Here is a 20,035-nt window from a genome sequence, read left to right on the forward strand (position 1 = left end):
TAAAAAAAATCATAATTTATGTGTAAATTGTGAGAAAAGTTTGGCATTATTTGTTTTAATATTTTCAGGTTGGATTCTTTTGATCTACACTCTTCATCTGCGGCGGTTGCTATTCTGGTGCGTTGGTTTTACGGGGCCTTATCACGACGACTTCCCGACTGTCTACTACAAAAAGGTTTGCCCGGCTCCGGCGAGGGAGGGGCGATGACAGCGGCGCGCCTTCGGCTCGCTTCAGTGCTTGTAGTCGTCGCTAGGTGGTCTACGGATCTAGATGTAATTTTTATTATTTCTAGTGCTCGTTGTACTAGCATGATTGAAGATGAATAGATTGAAAGTTTTCCCCGCAAAAAAAAACTACATGCTCATGCACGTACATAGATACAGTCATTTTTATAGTGGAAGTAGGTCTTTTTTGTATTCTTATTTCCCGGGTTTTGGAAAAAAAAACTTAGCTTTTTTCACCAAAAAGTTTCAAATAAATTCAAATGAAAAAAATGCGTCGGAATATATAATGCTTAACCCACAACGCACACAACTTTTTCACAAGCGAGATTTTTTTTTGATTCCTTTTTTCCGGAATGGGATGGAAAAATCTGGGTTTCCAAATATATCAGAAATTCTAGTTTTTTCGCCCAAATTCTCAAAATGAATTTTGAATTCAAATATTTTTAAAGTCTAAATTTTTAGTTTAATCAAAAAATTAGATAAGTTATCAGAAATCTGGTCCAGTAGAAAAAAATATCAATACGAGTAGTTTGTCGTGGCCAGAATATAAAACTCAACATTTCTCTTTATATGCACTAACGGGTACTTGGCGTAGTGGTTAGCTCCTGCACTTCCACTTTTAGGTCTACAAATTGATTCTGTAGCTCCCTTTTTTTCTGCAAAATTATCCATGCGCCCGGGTTACGAACTTCTGGTTGACCCACTGACAGATGGGTCCTGCGCAAATTAGCCTAATTACCTGGGTAGCCTAACATGTTGTTAGTATCCTACTAACTAGTGGCCCCACCCCTAAATTACCCATTAGACAGTAGGAGCCTCTTTATCTGATTGAGGGACACAAACTTGACAAGCTATTTCGTGTAATTAAATAAAGTTTAGTTGTGCATGTTTACTGTCCACCGGCGCTGGTGGGATGGATATGCGCCTGAGTGTTTTATTAACCAGTCCTGGGTTCGAACATCATCTAATTCATGTTTTTAAATTATATTTAAGGCCTTTTACGGGCAATTAAATAAATTGCAAGGAAGTTTTCTAAAAAAAATCGGCGTGCTAGGGTCACCCAACACTTGTGCACTCGTAGCCACTGACAGGTGAGCCTCCGGTAGGCTGGCCATGCCATGTGAGCAGGCCATACGTCTGGATACGAGAGGAAGCACCGTATTTGCATGAAAACGCAAGTCGAATGACACAAACTTGTATTTTTTAAAGAATTTACACCAAACTGGACATCAAACGTAATTTTTATGACTTCCGGTGATATTACCTCGAAACAAAAATCCGTTAACTTGCACCTAGCCTGTCCCTTCGTGCACGTCTCTGGGCCAGTTGTCTAGCAGTAATAGTTTTTAACCGGCCGTTCGCCAGCTGATGTCAAAGATGACATCATCCGCATGTTTAGCCGTATCCATGCGCGCATCCGGCCATCCGGGCAGGGGAGTGACGAAACAAGTGACGAATCTGTTCGTCAGCTACTACGTGTAGCGTACGCGCGTGGACGGAGATCACCGAAGCGCTGCTTTGATCACTGGCGAGGCTACGTGCGCGCGCTCCTCTTTATATACCTACGCACGCACACGGCGAGGACGGCATCGTTAAAATACAGGTATTTGCTCCCGTGTCCCGGCCGCTTTTCCTTCAGAAGACATGGCTGCTCCTGGCGCTGCTGCGGAGGTGGAGGTGGAGGTGGGAGATGGGGCGCTGGAGAGGGGCACCGGCGGCGGTGGCGGAGGAGGAAGCCGCAGGGGTGGAAGTGCATGCCCTTCATCTTAGGTACGTTTCACAAGTTCAGTTCTACTACTAGATTTCATTTCCATATCTCTCGATCTGCTCTGGTTTGTTTCCTTTTCATTTCTACCTGCTGTGCGTGCGTGCATTTTATCTGGATCAAAGTTACAAGACTGTCAAATTTACAACTTAACATGCATTTATGAGCTAAATATGGTCAGTTTTGCTTGGGTTGAACCGTTGAAGGGACAGCAGGGGCTTTAGTCAGGTTTTACTTTCAGGTGCGTCTACCCTTGTATCACAAGTGGTCTGCCGGAAGTTAAGACTCAAAGAGTACAACACCAAAAGTCAGGATGAACGCATGAAAAGTACTCCCTTTGTTCCATGATATAAGACGTTTTTGCAAGCTAACATAGCTTACGAAAACTTCTTATATTATGGGACGGAGGGAGTAGCTCCGTACGGCACACTGGCATTGTTCTTCATATGAGTAGACTCAAAATAAACCTATTCTTTATACTCTACAAAGAAATTGGTCGATGGTTACGCGTTCATCCTCATAGATTACCTCTTGAGCTCCGATTATCTCTTGAGCTACCAGCAAAATCATCATCCATTCACAATCTTTTGGTTAGTTGATTCGTTTGATTTATTTACTATGGTACTTTTGATTTGTACAGAGTTACAGGGTACAGCGACACAAGTGCCAATTTTCAATAATAGTGCACAATATTTTAACATCCATAGCACCGCACGCCTATTTAGTTAGTATAGAGTAAGTGGTTGGTAAGACAGTTTTATCTTAAGTCTTGCATGCAATTTAGATATGTCTGGAATGGTTTTATCTTAGCCTTATCTTCAATAACTACATATTTTCTAAATATGTGTTGAGACATATTACACTAAGAGATCATCTTTTAAATAAGAGAAGACAAGCTCTTTCTTCTGATTTCTCTCTCCTCCATCTTAACATTTATTCTACATGGCACCCTTAAGATAGCACCGTTGGACATGCCCTTAGAAAGTCATCGTGTCAGTGTGTCAAACTATAATTAATACTACCGTAGTAATTGTACTTGTCAATGTCAGACTAGGGATTATTCTGTTTGGTTAGCTATTGTAAGTAGGCTTGCTTGTACGTGAGCTTCATATGGACTCGGGTCTTGCTAGCTTTGATAGTTCGTGTACACTTAGGTACATAGCAGCAAGTCGTGGCTTCGTATATACTAGAGGCTAATGCGCGTTTCACCGCATCATTCTTCCTTCATGAGATTAACCCTTTTGTTCTTTAATTGGCTATTATTATCTGTTGTTTTGTTTTGGATTGTAGTCTATGTTAGCTTGTTTTTTTTCGCAAATAAAGGGGTTTTAATTATGCCTTGACAGTTTTTTTTCATATATCTTGTTGGGTTGTTGATGCAAACGATATTTGTTCTGGGGAGAGTGGAGATGTTAGGTGCGTGGTTGGAGTCCTTACACCCATTTCGGCTTCGCTGGTGGTTGTGTGACCTACTTGAGAGTTCTTATTTCACATTGAAACCGTGTAAATGTTGTAACAATGCTCACATGGGCCGGGCCATGAAGCTTTGGCTCGCTCGGCTCGAACTCCCTGCTCCACTTGCTACCTTCAGGTTTTTTCCCCGTTCATTCCACTGCTAGGTCAGAAAAACAGGCTACATATTTTTTATTAAAAAGTTCATTAAATCAAAAGAAGTTCACATATTTTGAAAGATTTTGGATTTTAAAATGTGTTTTGAACTAAAAAACATGAATTTTAATAATATAATGGATGTCAAATAATGTTGGCGAATTTGGGAAAGATCCACAAATTTAAAAAATCATATACTTTAAAAATATTTGTGAACTTTAAAATTATTCATAAATTGTAAAAATGTTTGTGAATTCCAAAAAATGTTCTTAGTTTCTTAAATGTTCAAGACTTTAATAAATACTCATGAATTAACATGTGAAAAAATAAAATGAAACAATAAACAAAAACACGAAAAGAAATAACAGGAAAAAACAAAAGAAAAATTATTAAAACATGCGAAGAACACAAAAAGAAAGAAAAAATAAAAATAATCAGGCAATACCTTCTCAAACTAACCGCCCCAACGACACACACCCTTACACGAAGGGTTCATAGCATTCCCATAGCCCCCTATGCACATTGCTTCAAATCTAGGGAGATTAGTATCCTATAATAGATATACACGTGAGGTTGCCTGAGTTTTGTACGGTGAGTTGAGATATTGAGAATAAAAGAACAAATGGCAAGATACAAGCCCTTGGCAAAAGTTTTGTGCATGTGTATTTGTCTACTTTAATGTGATTGATCTTGAGGGCGACATCCACATAAATGAGTGTCTGACATTTTGTTCCTATGCAGCAATCGCTACATTTGAGAATGTCGGGTCACTTGGGGTGGTAGCAAATTTGACGGTCTATCTTGTGAAGCGATTCAACTTTGGGCAGCTCACAGCAATAAACACTACCAGCATTTTCTTCGGCACGTTGAACTTCGCGCCGTTGCTAGGTGCCTTCATCTCTGACGCCTACTTGGGAAGGTTCAGAACCCTTGCCTACGGGTCCTTCTTTAGCCTCCTGGTATGTCTATGCCACGGTCAAAGCTCGTTTATCAGCTTTGTTTCACCTTCTTGTATTAGCAAAAAGGAAGATAATTTTTTTGGGGGACAACTGGCCTCCCGTTGATTTCCATTAAAGAAACCACTAGAAGTTTTACAAAACGGTCAAAATAAAAAAGGTAGAAAAAAATCAGCCACCAAGGAACTATGTGCGTGTGTTTGGGCACCCCCCAAACACCCCTAGAGTTGCCTTAAAAGATTTACATAAAACATCGCCGGCCTCATAGCCAGCCAGCTAGCCAGCAAAATCGTGCAGCAAGCCACTAGCAATAGAAAAACTCCAAAAAGTACAAACACACAACACAAAACAGAGTCATGTGGAAACAATACTAGAAGATAGCATCCGCCCTTCAATTCTCCTCGCCACTGGTGCCCAGAAATGCCTTCAAACCTACTCCTCCCGGATCACGTCTTCAATCATTTGGACACCTTCTTTGAATAATCGTCTGCCTTGTCCCTTTTGAACAAACGCCCAAGAGTAAATGAAATTGCACAAGTAGAACACTCACCAGCAAGATCATTAAAAAATTTATTGCTAAAACAAGTATTTTTTCTAGTTTTCCAAATCGCCTAGCACATTGCAAGAGCCCCCACTAAGAATCAAGCCTCTTTGTTCTTTAGGAAAAGGTGTATCCATCCACAAATAAATTCCTAATAAATATGACACTCCAATAGGAGTTCTCTTAATCTTTAAGATGTTCCTTTTTAGTAGTAGCCAAAGGTAAATTATGATCTTCAAGGGTATTTCCAGCTTCCAAAACTGTTTGTAGTGTACCATCTCATTTTCACTGAACTGCAGATAAAGGGATCTCAGAGGGAATTTTCGTAAATCCAGTTTCCAAACCACTATATCCTCACTGGCATTCAGAGTGACCTCATGAAGTTTTCCCAAATCCCCCCAGCAAAGTCATTCTGAACTGATTCTCTTTTGAGAAGGTAACATTGTACAGTTTTGGAAATTTGATGTACAAAGGTCCTCCTCTTATGCACTAATCTTACCAAAAGAGTGTTCTTGCACTATTACAAACCAATCTTCTTGTGTTTGTTGGAAGATGTGATTAACCCCACTTGCTAAAAATGTGACCCACAGAAGCTTTATCTCCATATGAGACAAAGTATGCCTCTGCAAATACTTTATGTACGAGGCATGTTGCCATCTTCTTGTCGTCGTCTCTAGTTTCTAGATCCACTTGGATAACAAGTTACCATTCATTGTTTTTAAATCTAGAATCCCAAATCTTCCACATTCCTTAGGCGAGCTGATAGAAGGTCAGTCGATAAGATGATATTTGTTGGGGAACGTAGCAGAAATTCAAAATTTTCTACGCATCACCAAGATCAATCTATGGAGTAATCTAGCAACGAGGGGAAGGGGAGTGCATCTACATACCATTGTAGATCGCGATGCGGAAGCGTTGCAAGAACGCGGATGAAGGAGTCGTACTCGTAGCGATTCAGATCGCGGTTGATTCCGATCTAAGCACCGAAGAACGGTGCCTCCGCGTTCAACACACGTGCAGCCCGGTGACGTCTCCCACGCCTTGATCCAGCAAGGAGAGAGGGAGAGGTTGAGGAAGACTCCGTCCAGCAGCAGCACGACGGCGTGGTGGTGGTGGAGGAGCGTGCCAATCCCGCAGGGCTTCGCCAAGCACCGCGGGAGAGGAGGAGGAGGGAGAGGGGTAAGGCTGCGCCGAAAGAGAGACGTTCTCATGTCTTGGGCAGCCCCAAACCTCAACTATATATAGGGGGGATGGGGCAGCGCCCCCTCTAGGGTTCCCACCCCAAGGGGTCGCGGCCAGCCCTAGATCCCATCCAAGGGGTGCGGCCAAGGGGAGGAGGGGGGGGGGGGCGCCACTAGGGTGGGCCTTAAGGCCCATCTGGACCTAGGGTTTGCCCCCTCCCACTCTCCCATGCGCCTTGGGCCTTGGTGGGGGGGCGCACCAGCCCACCTGGGGCTGGTCCCCTCCCACACTTGGCCCACACAGCCTCCTGGGGCTGGTGGCCCCACTTGGTGGACCCCCGGGACCCTCCCGGTGGTCCCGGTACATTACTGATAACACCCGAAACTTTTCCGGTGACCAAAACAGGACTTCCCATATATAAATCTTTACCTCCGGACCATTCCGGAACTCCTCGTGACGTCCGGGATCTCATCCGGGACTCCGAACAACATTCGGTAACCACGTACATACTTTCCCTGTAACCCTAGCGTCATCGAACCTTAAGTGTGTAGACCCTACGGGTTCGGGAACCATGCAGACATGACCGAGACGTTCGCCGGTCAATAACCAACAGCGGGATCTGGATACCCATGTTGGCTCCCACATGTTCCACGGTGATCTCATCGGATGAACCACGATGTCGGGGATTCAATCAATCCCGTATGCAATTCCCTTTGTCTATCGGTATGTTACTTGCCCGAGATTCGATCGTCGGTATCCTGATACCTTGTTCAATCTCGTTACCGGCAAGTCTCTTTACTCGTTCCGTAACTCACATCATCCCGTGATCAACTCCTTGGTCACATTGTGCACATTATGATGATGTCCTACCGAGTGGGCCCAGAGATACCTCTCCGTTTACACGGAGTGACAAATCCCAGTCTCGATTCGTGCCAACCCAACAGACACTTTCGGAGATACCTGTAGTGCACCTTTATAGCCACCCAGTTACGTTGTGACGTTTGGTACACCCAAAGCATTCCTACGGTATCCGGGAGTTGCACAATCTCATGGTCTAAGGAACTGATACTTGACATTAGAAAAGCTCTGAGCAAACGAACTACACGATCTTGTGCTAGGCTTAGGATTGGGTCTTGTCCGTCACATCATTCTCCTAATGATGTGATCCCGTTATCAACGACATCCAATGTCCATGGTCAGGAAACCGTAACCATCTATTGATCAACGAGCTAGTCAACTAGAGGCTTACTAGGGACATGGTGTTGTCTATGTATCCACACATGTATCTGAGTTTCCTATCAATACAATTCTAGCATGGATAATAAACGATTATCATGAACGAGGAAATATAATAATAACCAATTTATTATTGCCTCTAGGGCATATTTACAAGAGTCTCCCACTTGCACTAGAGTCAATAATCTAGTTCACATCACCATGTGATTAACATTCACAGGTCACATCACCATGTGACCAACATCTAAAGAGTTTACTAGAGTCAACAATCTAGTTCACATCACTATGTGATTAACACTCAATGAGTTCTGGTTTGATCATGTTATGCTTGTGAGAGAGGTTATTAGTCAACGGGTCTGAACCTTTCAGATCCGTGTGTGCTTTACGAATATCTATGTCATCTTGTGGATGCTACCACGCGCTACTTGGAGCCATTTCAAGTAATTGCTCTACTATACGAATCCGGTTTACTACTCAGAGTCATCCGGATTAGTGTCAAAGTTCGCATCGACGTAACCCTTTACGACGAACTCCTTTTCACCTCCATAATCGAGAAAATCCTTAGTCCACTGGATACTAAGGATAAGTTCGACCGCTGTCATGTGATCCATTCCCGGATCACTATTGTACCCCTTGACCAACTCATGGCAAGGCACACTTCATGTGCGGTACACAACATAGCATACTGTAGAGCCTACGTCTGAAGCATAGGGGACAACCTTCGTCCTTTCTCTCTCTTCTGCTGTGGTCAGGTCTTGAGTCTTACTCAATACTCACACCTTGTAACACAGCCAAGAACTCCTTCTTTGCTGATCTATTTTGAACTCTTTCAAAATCATGTCAAGGTGTGCGTTCTTTGAAAGTATCATCAGGCGTCTTGATCTATCTCTATAGATCTTGATGCCCAATATGTAAGCAGCTTTATCCAGGTCTTCCTTTGAAAAACTCCTTTCAAACAACCCTTTATGCTTTCCAGAAATTTTACATCATTTCGGATCAACAATATGTCATTCACATATACTTATCAGAAATGTTGCAGCGCTCCCACTCACTTTATTGTAAATACAAGTTTCTAACAAACTTTGTATAAACCCAAAAAACTTTGATCACTTCATCAAAGCGTATATTCTGGCTCCGAGATGCTTGCTCTAGTCCATGGAAGGATCGCTGGAGCTAGCATACCTTTTAGCATCCTTAGGATCGACAAAACCTTTCTGATTGTATCACATACAACCTTTCCTTACGAAAACTGGTAAGAAAACTTGTTTTGACATCCATCTGCCAGATATCATAAATGCAGCTAATGCTAACATGATTCCGACGGACTTAAGCATCGCTACGGATGAGAAAATCTCATCGTAGTCAACTCCTTGAACTTGTGGAAATACTCTTTGCCACAAGTCGAGCTTCATAGACGGTAACATTACCGTTCACGTCCGTCTTCTTCTCAAAGTTCCATTTATCTCGGATTTCATGGCTTCTAACCATTTGTCGGAATATGGGCCCACCATCGCTTCTCCATAGCTCATAGGTTCATCGTTGTCCAACAACATGACTTCCAAGACAGGATCACGTACTACTCTGAAGTATTACGCATCCTCGTCGTCCTACGAGGTTTGGTAGTGACTTGATCCGAAGTTTCATGATCACTATCATAAGCTTCCACTTCAATTGGTGTAGGTGCCACAGGAACAACTTCCTGTGCCCTGCTACACACTAGTTGAAGTGACGGTTCAATAACCTTATCAAGTCTCCACCATCCTCCCACTCAATTCTTTCGAGAGAAACTTTTCCTCGAGAAAGGACTCGTTTCTAGAAGCAATTACTTTTGCTTCCAGATCTGAAATAGGAGGTATACCCAACTGTTTTGGGTATTCTATGAAGACGCATTTATCCGCTTTGGGTTCGAGCTTATCAGCCTGAAACTTTTTCACATAAGCATCGCAGCCCCAAATTTTTAAGAAACGACAACTTAGGTTTCTCTAAACGGTGTCGTATCAACGGAATTGCGTGGTGCCCTATTTTAAAGTGAATGCGGTTGTCTCTAATGCCTAACCCATAAACGATAGTGGTAATTCGATAAGAAACATCATGGTGTGCACCATATCCAATAGGGTGCAGTTATGATGTTCGGACACACCATCACTCTATGGTGTTCCAGGCGGTATTAATTGTGAAACACTTTCCACAATGTCTTAATTGTGTGCCAAACTCGTAACTCAGATACTCATCTCTACGATCATATCACAGACATTTTATCCTCTTGTCACGACGATCTTCAACTTCACTCTGAAATTACTTGAACCTTTCAATAATTCAGACTTGTGTTTCATCAAGTAAATACACTCAGCATCTACTCAAATCATCTGTGAAGTAAGAACATAACAATATCCACTGCATGCCTCAGCACTCATTGGACTGCACACATCAAAATGTATTACATCCAACAAGTTGCTCTCTTGTTCCATCTTACTGAAAACGAGGCTTTTCAGTCATCTTGCCCATGTGGTATGATTTGCATGTCTCAAGTGATTCAAAATCAAGTGAGTCCAAACGATCCATCTGCATGGAGTTTCTTCATGCATATATACCAATAGACATGGTTCGCATGTCTCAATCTTTTCAAAAACGAGTGAGTCCAAAGATCCATCTACATGGAGCTTCTTCATGCGTTCTATACCAATATGACTCAAATGGCAGTGCCACAAGTATGTGGAACTATCATTACTATTTTATATCTTTTGGCACGAACATGTGTATCACTACGATCGAGATTCATTTTAGGTGCAAGACCATTGAAGGTATTATTCAAATAAACAGAGTAACCGTTATTCTCCTTAAATGAATAACCGTATTGCGATAAACATAATCCAATCATGCTCAACGCAAACACCAAATCTCGATGGTAGAGGGAGCATGCGATGCTTGATCACATCAACCTTGGAAACACTTCCAACACATATCGTCATCTCACCTTTAGCTAGTCTCCGTTTATTCCGCAGCTTTTATTTCGAGTTACTAACACTTAGCAACCGAACCGGTATCTAATACCCTGGTGCTGCTAGGAGTACTAGTAAAGTACACATTCATATAACGTATATCCAATATACTTCTGTCGACCTTGCCTGCCTTCTCATCTACCAAGTATCTAGGGTAGTACTGCTTCAGTGACCGTTCCCCTCATTACAGAAGCACTTAGTCTCGGGTTTGGGTTCAACCTTGGGATTCTTCACTAGAGCAGCAAACGACTTGCTGTTTCATGAAGTATCCCTTTTGCCCTTGCCCTTCTTAAACTAGTGGTTTTACTAACCATCAACAATTGATGCTCCTTCTTGATTTCTACTCTCGCGGTGTCAAACATCGCGAATAGCTCAAGGATCATCATAACTATCCCTGATATGTTATAGTTCATCACGAAGCTCTACTAGCTTGGTGGCAGTGACTATGGAGAACTATCACTATCTCATCTGGGAGATTAACTCCCACTCGATTCAAGTGATTGTAGTACTCAGACAATCTGAGCACATGCTCAACGATTGAGCTTTTCTCCCTTAGTTTGCAGGCTTAAGAAACTTGTCAGAGGTCTCATACCTCTTGACGTGGGCACTAGTCTGAAATCCCAATTTCAGTCTTCGGAACATCTCATATGTTCTGCGACGTTTCAAAAAAACCGTCTTTGGTGCCATAATTCTAAACCGTTAGCATTACGCACTGAACTATCACGTAGTCATCAAAACGTGTATGTCAGATGTTTCGCAACATCTACAGATGACGCTGAGGTTCAGCACACCGAGCGGTGCATTAAGGACATAAGCCTTCTGTGCAGCAATGAGGACAATCCTCAGTTTACGGACCCAGTCCGTATAATTGCTACTACCAACTTTCAACTAAATTTTCTCTAGGAACATATCTTAAACAGTAGAACTAAAGCGCAAGCTATGACATAATTTGCAAAGACCTTTTGACTATGTTCATGATAATTGAGTTCATCTGATTAATGAACTCCCACTCAGATAGACATCCCTCTAGTCATCTAAGTGATACATGATCCGAGTCAAACTAGGCCGTGTCCGATCATCACGTGAGACGGACTAGTCATCATCGGTGAACATCTCCATGTTGATCGTATCTACTATACGACTCATGTTCGACCTTTCGGTCTCTTGTGTTCCGAGGCCATGTCTGTACATGCTAGGCTCGTCAAGTCAACCTAAGTGTTTCACATATGTTCCGAGGCCATGTCTGTACATGCTAGGCTCGTCAACACCCGTTGTATTCGAACGTTAGAATCTATCACACCCGATCATCACGTGGTGCTTCGAAACAACGAACCTTCGCAACGGTGCACAGTTAGGGGGAACACTTCTCTTGAAATTTTAGTGAGGGATCATCTTACTTACTACCGTCGTTCTAAGCAAATAAGATGCATAACATGATAAACATCACATGCAATCAAATAGTGACATGATATGGCCAATATCATTTTGCTCCATTGATCTCCATCTTCGGGGCACCATGATCATCTTCGTCACCGGCATGACACCATGATCTCCATCATCATGATCTCCATCATTGTGTCTTTATGAAGTTGTCACGCCAATGATTACTTCTACTTCTATGGCTAACGCGCTTAGCAATAAAGTAAAGTAATTTACATGGCGTTATTCAATGACACACAGGTCATACAAAAATAAAGACAACTCCTATGGCTCCTGCCGGTTGTCATACTCATCGACATGCAAGTCGTGATTCCTATTACAAGAATATGATCAATCTCATACATCACATATATCATTCATCACATCTTCTGGCCATATCACATCACATAGCACATGCTGCAAAAACAAGTTAGACGTCCTCTAATTGTTGTTGCAAGTTTTTACGTGGCTTGTATAGGTTTCTAGCAAGAACGTTTCTTTCCTACGTAAAACCACAACGTGATATGCCAATTTCTATTTACCCTTCATAAGGACCCTTTCCATCGAATCCGTTCTGACTAAAGTGGGAGAGACAGACACCCGCTAGCCACCTTATGCAACTAGTGCATGTCAGTCGGTGGAACCTGTCTCACGTAAGCGTACGTGTAAGGTCGGTCCGGGCCGCTTCATCCCACAATGCCGCCGAAACAAGATAAGACTAGTAGCGGCAAGAAGAATTGGCAACATCGACGCCCACAACTACTTTGTGTTCTACTCGTGCATAGAAACTACGCATAGACCTAGCTCTCATACCACTGTTGGGGAACGTAGCAGAAATTCAAAATTTTCTACGCATCACCAAGATCAATCTATGGAGTAATCTAGCAACGAGGGGAAGGGGAGTGCATCTACATACCATTGTAGATCGCGATGCGGAAGCGTTGCAAGAATGCAGATGAAGGAGTCGTACTCGTAGCAATTCAGATCGCGGTTGATTCCGATCTAAGCACCGAACAGTGCCTCCGCGTTCAACACACGTGCAGCCCGGTGACGTCTCCCACGCCTTGATCCAGCAAGGAGAGAGGGAGAGGTTGAGGAAGACTCCGTCCAGCAGCAGCACGACGGCGTGGTGGTGGTGGAGGAGCGTGCCAATCCCGCAGGGCTTCGCCAAGCACCGCGGGAGAGGAGGAGGAGGGAGAGGGGTAAGGCTGCGCCGAAAGAGAGACGTTCTCATGTCTTGGGCAGCCCCAAACCTCAACTATATATAGGGGGGGGGGATGGGGCAGCGCCCCCTCTAGGGTTCCCACCCCAAGGGGTGGCGGCCAGCCCTAGATCCCATCCAAGGGGTGTGGCCAAGGGGAGGAGAGGGGGGGGGCGCCACTAGGGTGGGCCTTAAGGCCCATCTGGACCTAGGGTTTGCCCCCTCCCACTCTCCCATGCGCCTTGGGCCTTGGTGGGGGGGCGCACTAGCCCACCTGGGGCTGGTCCCCTCCCACACTTGGCCCACGCAGCCTCCTGGGGCTGGTGGCCCCACTTGGTGGACCCCCGGGACCCTCCCGGTGGTCCCGGTACATTACCGATAACACCCGAAACTTTTCCGGTGACCAAAACAGGACTTCCCATATATAAATCTTTACCTCCGGACCATTCCGGAACTCCTCGTAACATCCGGGATCTCATCCGGGACTCCAAACAACATTCGGTAACCACGTACATACTTTCCCTATAACCCTAGCGTCATCGAACCTTAAGTGTGTAGACCCTACGGGTTCGGGAACCATGCAGACATGACCGAGACGTTCTCCGGTCAATAACCAACAGCGGGATCTGGATACCCATGTTGGCTCCCACATGTTCCACGATGATCTCATTGGATGAACCACGATGTCGGGGATTCAATCAATCCCGTATGCAATTCCCTTTGTCTATCGGTATGTTACTTGCCCGAGATTCGATCGTCGGTATCCCGATACCTTGTTCAATCTCGTTATCGGCAAGTCTCTTTACTCGTTCCGTAACTCACATCATCCCGTGATCAACTCCTTGGTCACATTGTGCACATTATGATGATGTCCTACCGAGTGGGCCCAGAGATACCTCTCCGTTTACACGGAGTGACAAATCCCAGTCTCGATTCGTGCCAACCCAACAGACACTTTCGGAGATACCTGTAGTGCACCTTTATAGCCACCCAGTTACGTTGTGACGTTTGGTACACCCAAAGCATTCCTACGGTATCCGGGAGTTGCACAATCTCATGGTCTAAGGAACTGATACTTGACATTAGAAAAGCTCTGAGCAAACGAACTACACGATCTTGTGCTAGGCTTAGGATTGGGTCTTGTCCATCACATCATTCTCCTAATGATGTGATCCCGTTATCAACGACATCCAATGTCCATGGTCAGGAAACCGTAACCATCTATTGATCAACGAGCTAGTCAACTAGAGGCTTACTAGGGACATGGTGTTGTCTATGTATCCACACATGTATCTGAGTTTCCTATCAATACAATTCTAGCATGGATAATAAACGATTATCATGAACGAGGAAATATAATAATAACCAATTTATTATTGCCTCTAGGGCATATTTCCAACAATATTTATTTAGCTCTTTAGTTTCTTATTGTATCATTCTAGCTCTATGATGGTCCCATATCTTCTCTAGTACTTTTCGAACTTCAAACAAGGTGGGCATATATAGAAGAATGTTTCTTAGACAAGCATTAATCAAATAGCCATGTCACCAATAGAAAGAATCCCCTTTTTCCAATTGCGCAACTTTTTCTCAATAGTTTCTTCAACATGGATCCATTAATAATTGTTGAATCTTTTGTTACCAACAGGCATGCCCAAGCATTGAAAATGTAGCTTCCCCACATTGCAAATGATGATATCACTATAGGCATCTTTTTTATCTGCAACATCTCCCAGGCAATAAATCTCACTTTTGCGAAAAAGTATTTTAAGCCTCGAGACTTGTTCAAATATGCACAAAATGAACTTTAAGTTCTTCGCACTCTCAAAATCATCCTCAATTAGAAGAATTGGCATTTTCAGCATATTGTAAAATAGCTAACACATTATCCCCCATATAAGGAACAAGTTCTCAAGTCAATCAATTTCATCTACTCTTGTTGTGAGCATTACCTGCCCGTCAACAATGATATCAAACAACAAATGTGGCAACAGATCTCCCTGTCTCACTCCTCTGTAAGCTGGGAGTAGGGCCCAATCTTATCATTTACTTTAATTGTCACCCTACCACGAACTACAAGTTTCATCATCCACTCACACCATTTATGACCAAAACCTTTAGCCAACATTATTTGGTATAGAAAAGGCCATTTGACCTTGTCATATTCCTTTTTAAAAGTAAGTTATCAGCAGAATCCCACTTTGTTTCTACCTACAGACTTCATAAAGCACAACAACACCTTATACTACGTAACTACCACTCAAGAAGCCTGTTTGAGAATCAAAAATCACTTTCTAAATTATCGAACCCGACCTTTTTGCTACAAGTTTTGAGAATATTTTATAACTCGCATTAGAAAAAAATATGGGCATGAAATTACTAATCATAGGAGCATTAGGCACTTTAGTTATCAATGAATGACACCATGATTGAATCTTTCCACATCCAATTTGAAGCAAACGCGAGATTAATCATCATTGTCAAAATAAGTCCAACAAATGAATGGAATAACCAAAGTTGTTGATTGATTAATATGACAAATGGCATGTCCATAGAACATGAGTCAATGATGAACAATTTATCTGCTTATTACCACAACAAAACTTGATACATCAGCACAGGAAATTTATTTACTTGGTTAGCTGTTCCAAGTAATTACTATCACAAACTAAATTTTTTTGAACAACTGTACTGAATTTCCTACATGATATTCGCAAATAACATTAACTAATAATTTTTGCATTTCCCATAGTCTAATACGCGAATTTATTTGGTGCTACAATAGGGAATGCTAGGATTGACTTTGTCTGCATCAGTTCCAGCTTTCAAACTAGCAGACTGCAATCAAACAATTCAATCAGGTGAACATTGCAATAGTCCATCAACACTCCAACTGAGTGTGCTATACCTATCTTTATCATTTCTAATCATTGGCGGTGGAGCAATCCGACCATGCAGCTTGCCCTTTGGAGTAGACCAATTCGAGATGACTGACAAAAATAGTCAAAAAGGCCTAAATAGCTATTATAACTGGTATTATGGCACAACTACTATTGCCTTGGTGTTTTCTATGACTATTCTCGTCTACATTCAGGCTACCATCAGCTGGCCAATAGGATTTGGCATACCAACATTCTTCATGTTGTTGTCAATTATCATTTTATTTATGGGTACTAGACTTTATGTCCATGTACCACCAGAGGGAAGTATCTTCACTGGAATTGCTCAAGTTTTACTAGCATCATTTAAAAAGAGAAGACTCAAGCTTCCAAACTCGGACGATATAAGTCAGCAAGAGTTGTTGCTATTCAGCCCTCCCATGAGGGGCCATCGTATTTTCAGATTGCCACTTACTTCCCAGTTCAGGTAAACTAAAGAAGTAACCACAATGTTTATCAATAAAAAGTAGCCACAGTGGAAGTATCACAACACATCCACAAAGATAACATTTGATATCATCCATTCCAAACATTCCCATGTTTTCCGAAGGAAATAAATGAATAATCAAATTTTGTTGTTAATTTTTCTCATTAACTTATTAGCACCATCTGACAAGTTCGAGGACCTTTACAACTAGGGGTTAGAATAACACTATGTATATCCTTTTGAGGGACTATATCCGTATGCTCGACAACATCATCAAACAACTATTTACCAAGTCACTTGCGATAGTGTTTTTATAGGTTTAACGTCCATGTAGAGTGCTCGCTCCCTAAAAAAAATATAAGATCGTTCAGACCACTAGTCATCTAAGCAATCATATTTGTTTACAGATGGAGTACTTGCTAAAAGCATGTAGAATTCAGTATTGGTTAAAGTAAGCCATTTTGCTGCAAGTAAAGTGAGCGAAATTGCATTCTTATAATACAAATAACATGATAGGCATACAAAACAAAATATTAATAATTTCAAATAATCATATGCTAGATGCTAATGTATACCCACCATTTTATTGTCATTTGTTCTCAGGTTTCTTAACAAAGGTGCGATTTTAAGGGATGGTGATATAAATGACGATGGTTCCGCAAGAAATTCATGGGAGCTTTGCAGTATCCAACAGATAGAAGAGGTCAAATGTTTGATAAGAATTGTTCCTATTTGTATATCTGGCATCGTATGCTTCGTCGCGTTGGTTCAACAATACAGCTCTGCAAGCTTTCAAGCATTAACAATGGACTGTAACCTTGGAACACATTTTGAAATCCCTGCAGGCTCTGTTATATCCATATCCTTTATCGCCCTAACTGCATTCTTGCCGATTTATGACCGAATATTGGTACCTATAGCTAGAAGATTCACCGGAGTGGAAAGTGGAATTACACTTCTTCAGAGACAGGGTATAGGATTGGTGATTTCTCCCATATCAACGGTGGTAGCAGGGCTTGTTGAACACAAAAGGAGAAACTCAGCATTGTCTAATGGAGGAAAATCACCTATGTCAGTCTTTTGGCTTGCCCCCCAATTGATTTTAATGGGTATTGCTGATGCCTTCAATGCAGTTGGACAATTAGAATTCTATAATAAGCAGTTTCCAGAGCATATGCTAACCCTAGCAGGATCCCTCTTTTACGTTACTTTAGCTGGAGCGGGCTATTTGAGTGCTGCTATGACAAACATCACAAAAAAAGTGACTACCAGAGATGGCCACAGAAGCTGGATCGCAGACGATATTAATCTCGGCAAGCTTGACTATTACTTTTATTTAATTGCCCTCATGGGAGTACTGAACCTTTTCTACTTCCTCATATGCTCCCACTACTATCAATACAAATCCATTTCACACTATGCCGAGGAACCCATCAAAATACAGACCAAGGAAGAGGCAGAAGGAGCGATGGACCCCAGTAGAGATGCACCTAACAAGTAAATCTTGTACGGGATATTTGTCCCGCACACAGTATATACTTTGGAAAAGTTTCATCAGGTCTTCATGTTTTAGTACATGGCACATGACATTATTATCTTTTGAATGTGATGAAGAACAAGTGTGCCTTCTTTTAGTGAGGATGTATGACTGTTACCCAAGGAGTATCAACAAAGAGCTAAAATGTCTTCTGTATTTCAATCTCATGAAGTGCGAGTGTTTGGAACATAGTGAACCCAACAATTTTTTCTTTGTTCTGTAATAACTTAATCTTGGTGAAGCTTAATTAAGTCTGTTAGTATATGTTTGACACAGTTCACTGAAGTTTCGCCCTATATGCCCCTACGGATTGAACTTGCGTGCAAATTATAATAAAAGGCTTTTATAACTTGCTAGTTTACTTCACTGGAGGCATGGTCTGCACATTGTTGATTGGTTTCATCTAACTGTTTTAGGCCCTAGTCCGATCCTAAATGGTCTGTATGTAATATAAACATGTTTTTTGTGAACTAATACTATATACCTAAAATCATCACTACTTGTTTTAGCTTAATATGCACACATGCCACATTATTAAAGGCACATCACCACATGTATGGAGAAAGTTTTTCATGATTAGTTGGTCCCCACTACTTATATTTATCTCAGTATGCACACATCCCACCTCACCACACATGTCACTACAATACATAATACTACTAATTATATTCTATAAATATATTTCAATTATACAATAATCAAATACAATATATAATATGTATTTTAGTTTTAGTTCATGTAGTATTAATGTAAATATTGCGTATGACCAAATCTCATTGAGATATATTGCAACTGATTGCGTAGCAACACGAGGAATATATTACAGAGTAATCATGTTGAGGGTCTTCTGGGGAAATCCTATCCATCGCTCAATGCGTTAAATTGCCCCCATAAAGCTCGGTGTGCCAGTGCATCAAGTGTCCCTCATGGCTCCTCTAGCTACCTAGGAGGTTTGGTTGGGAAAGGAAGTTTACGTACGATACGTAACAAACTTACGTGAGTCTAGCAACGGATGAAAGAAATACCATACTCCTCTAACCCAATAACCATGACTCCAGACTCCATAGGTCTAGTATTTTATTTCAACACATGACATTTCATTTGGGTTATCACTTGTCCTTCTTCTCACCCTTGTCGACTGTGCCTCAGTGTTCACACAATGACAACATGTTTGAATGTTGTCAATCCTAAGACGTCTCTCTCTCGGCATATGATGATAAATCTACATTTTTTCTATGAGGTTTTGGCGAGGCATGCTTGCGTGGTTATATATGTTCTTTTCGTTTCTCATCCTGGTTTTGCCGAGGTGTTCGTTTTCAATCCGGATCGGCATTGTTATGAAACAAAGAAGGATCATGCGCTATTGATGAAGATTGCGCTCTAAATAGCATTTTTAAAATGGTTATCTCTACTCTTATAAAAAATTAAGTTGGTGATGATGGTATTCCTGCCATCTTGCAATATAGACTGTTCGATCTATATCTGACGGATAGAAAGCAAACTATGACAATTTTGCAGAAAGATACTTGTACCTCTCTCCACATTTGCAGATAAGGTCTTCCCCGTTCATCCTTATCTCCCACAACCTCATTGTTGAGCAATTAAAAAAGGAAGCCTCTGGAACAATCTGGCATGGTGGTCACTGCCGGCGTCGTCCATCCCCGTGTCTCCGCTCAGTCCGACCACCAATCACCACCACGCCCCACTCCTCCTCACCTTATCTCCCCTCTTTCTCGAGGTATCATTAGTTTTTACAATGAGATTACTCCCGCATGGGTCAATCACAACAGGTGTTTTATAAAAAAAAAATGCATCTTGATGTTCCGTGCAATGCACGGGCATCTTGCTAGTAATAGGTAAAATAACAACATATTCATATTTATTATACATATTTTTCTAATCTAATTCTATATATAACATGTTAAATTTAAAGTTAGGATTTAGAAGATATGAATATTTTAAAAAACATTTGATACGTATTGAGGGTTCATTAACCCAAA

At 41.9% G+C, this 20,035-nt stretch overlaps 1 pseudogene; it reads left to right on the forward strand.

Moving 5' to 3' along the window:
- The first annotated feature begins 1,869 nt into the window (after positions 1–1,869).
- On the forward strand, positions 1,870–18,321 carry LOC109757166 (protein NRT1/ PTR FAMILY 2.12-like; annotated as a pseudogene).
- The last annotated feature ends 1,714 nt before the right edge of the window (positions 18,322–20,035 follow it).

Source organism: Aegilops tauschii, chromosome 3, assembly GCF_002575655.3.
Source record: "Aegilops tauschii subsp. strangulata cultivar AL8/78 chromosome 3, Aet v6.0, whole genome shotgun sequence".
Taxonomy (NCBI): Eukaryota; Viridiplantae; Streptophyta; class Magnoliopsida; order Poales; family Poaceae; genus Aegilops; species Aegilops tauschii.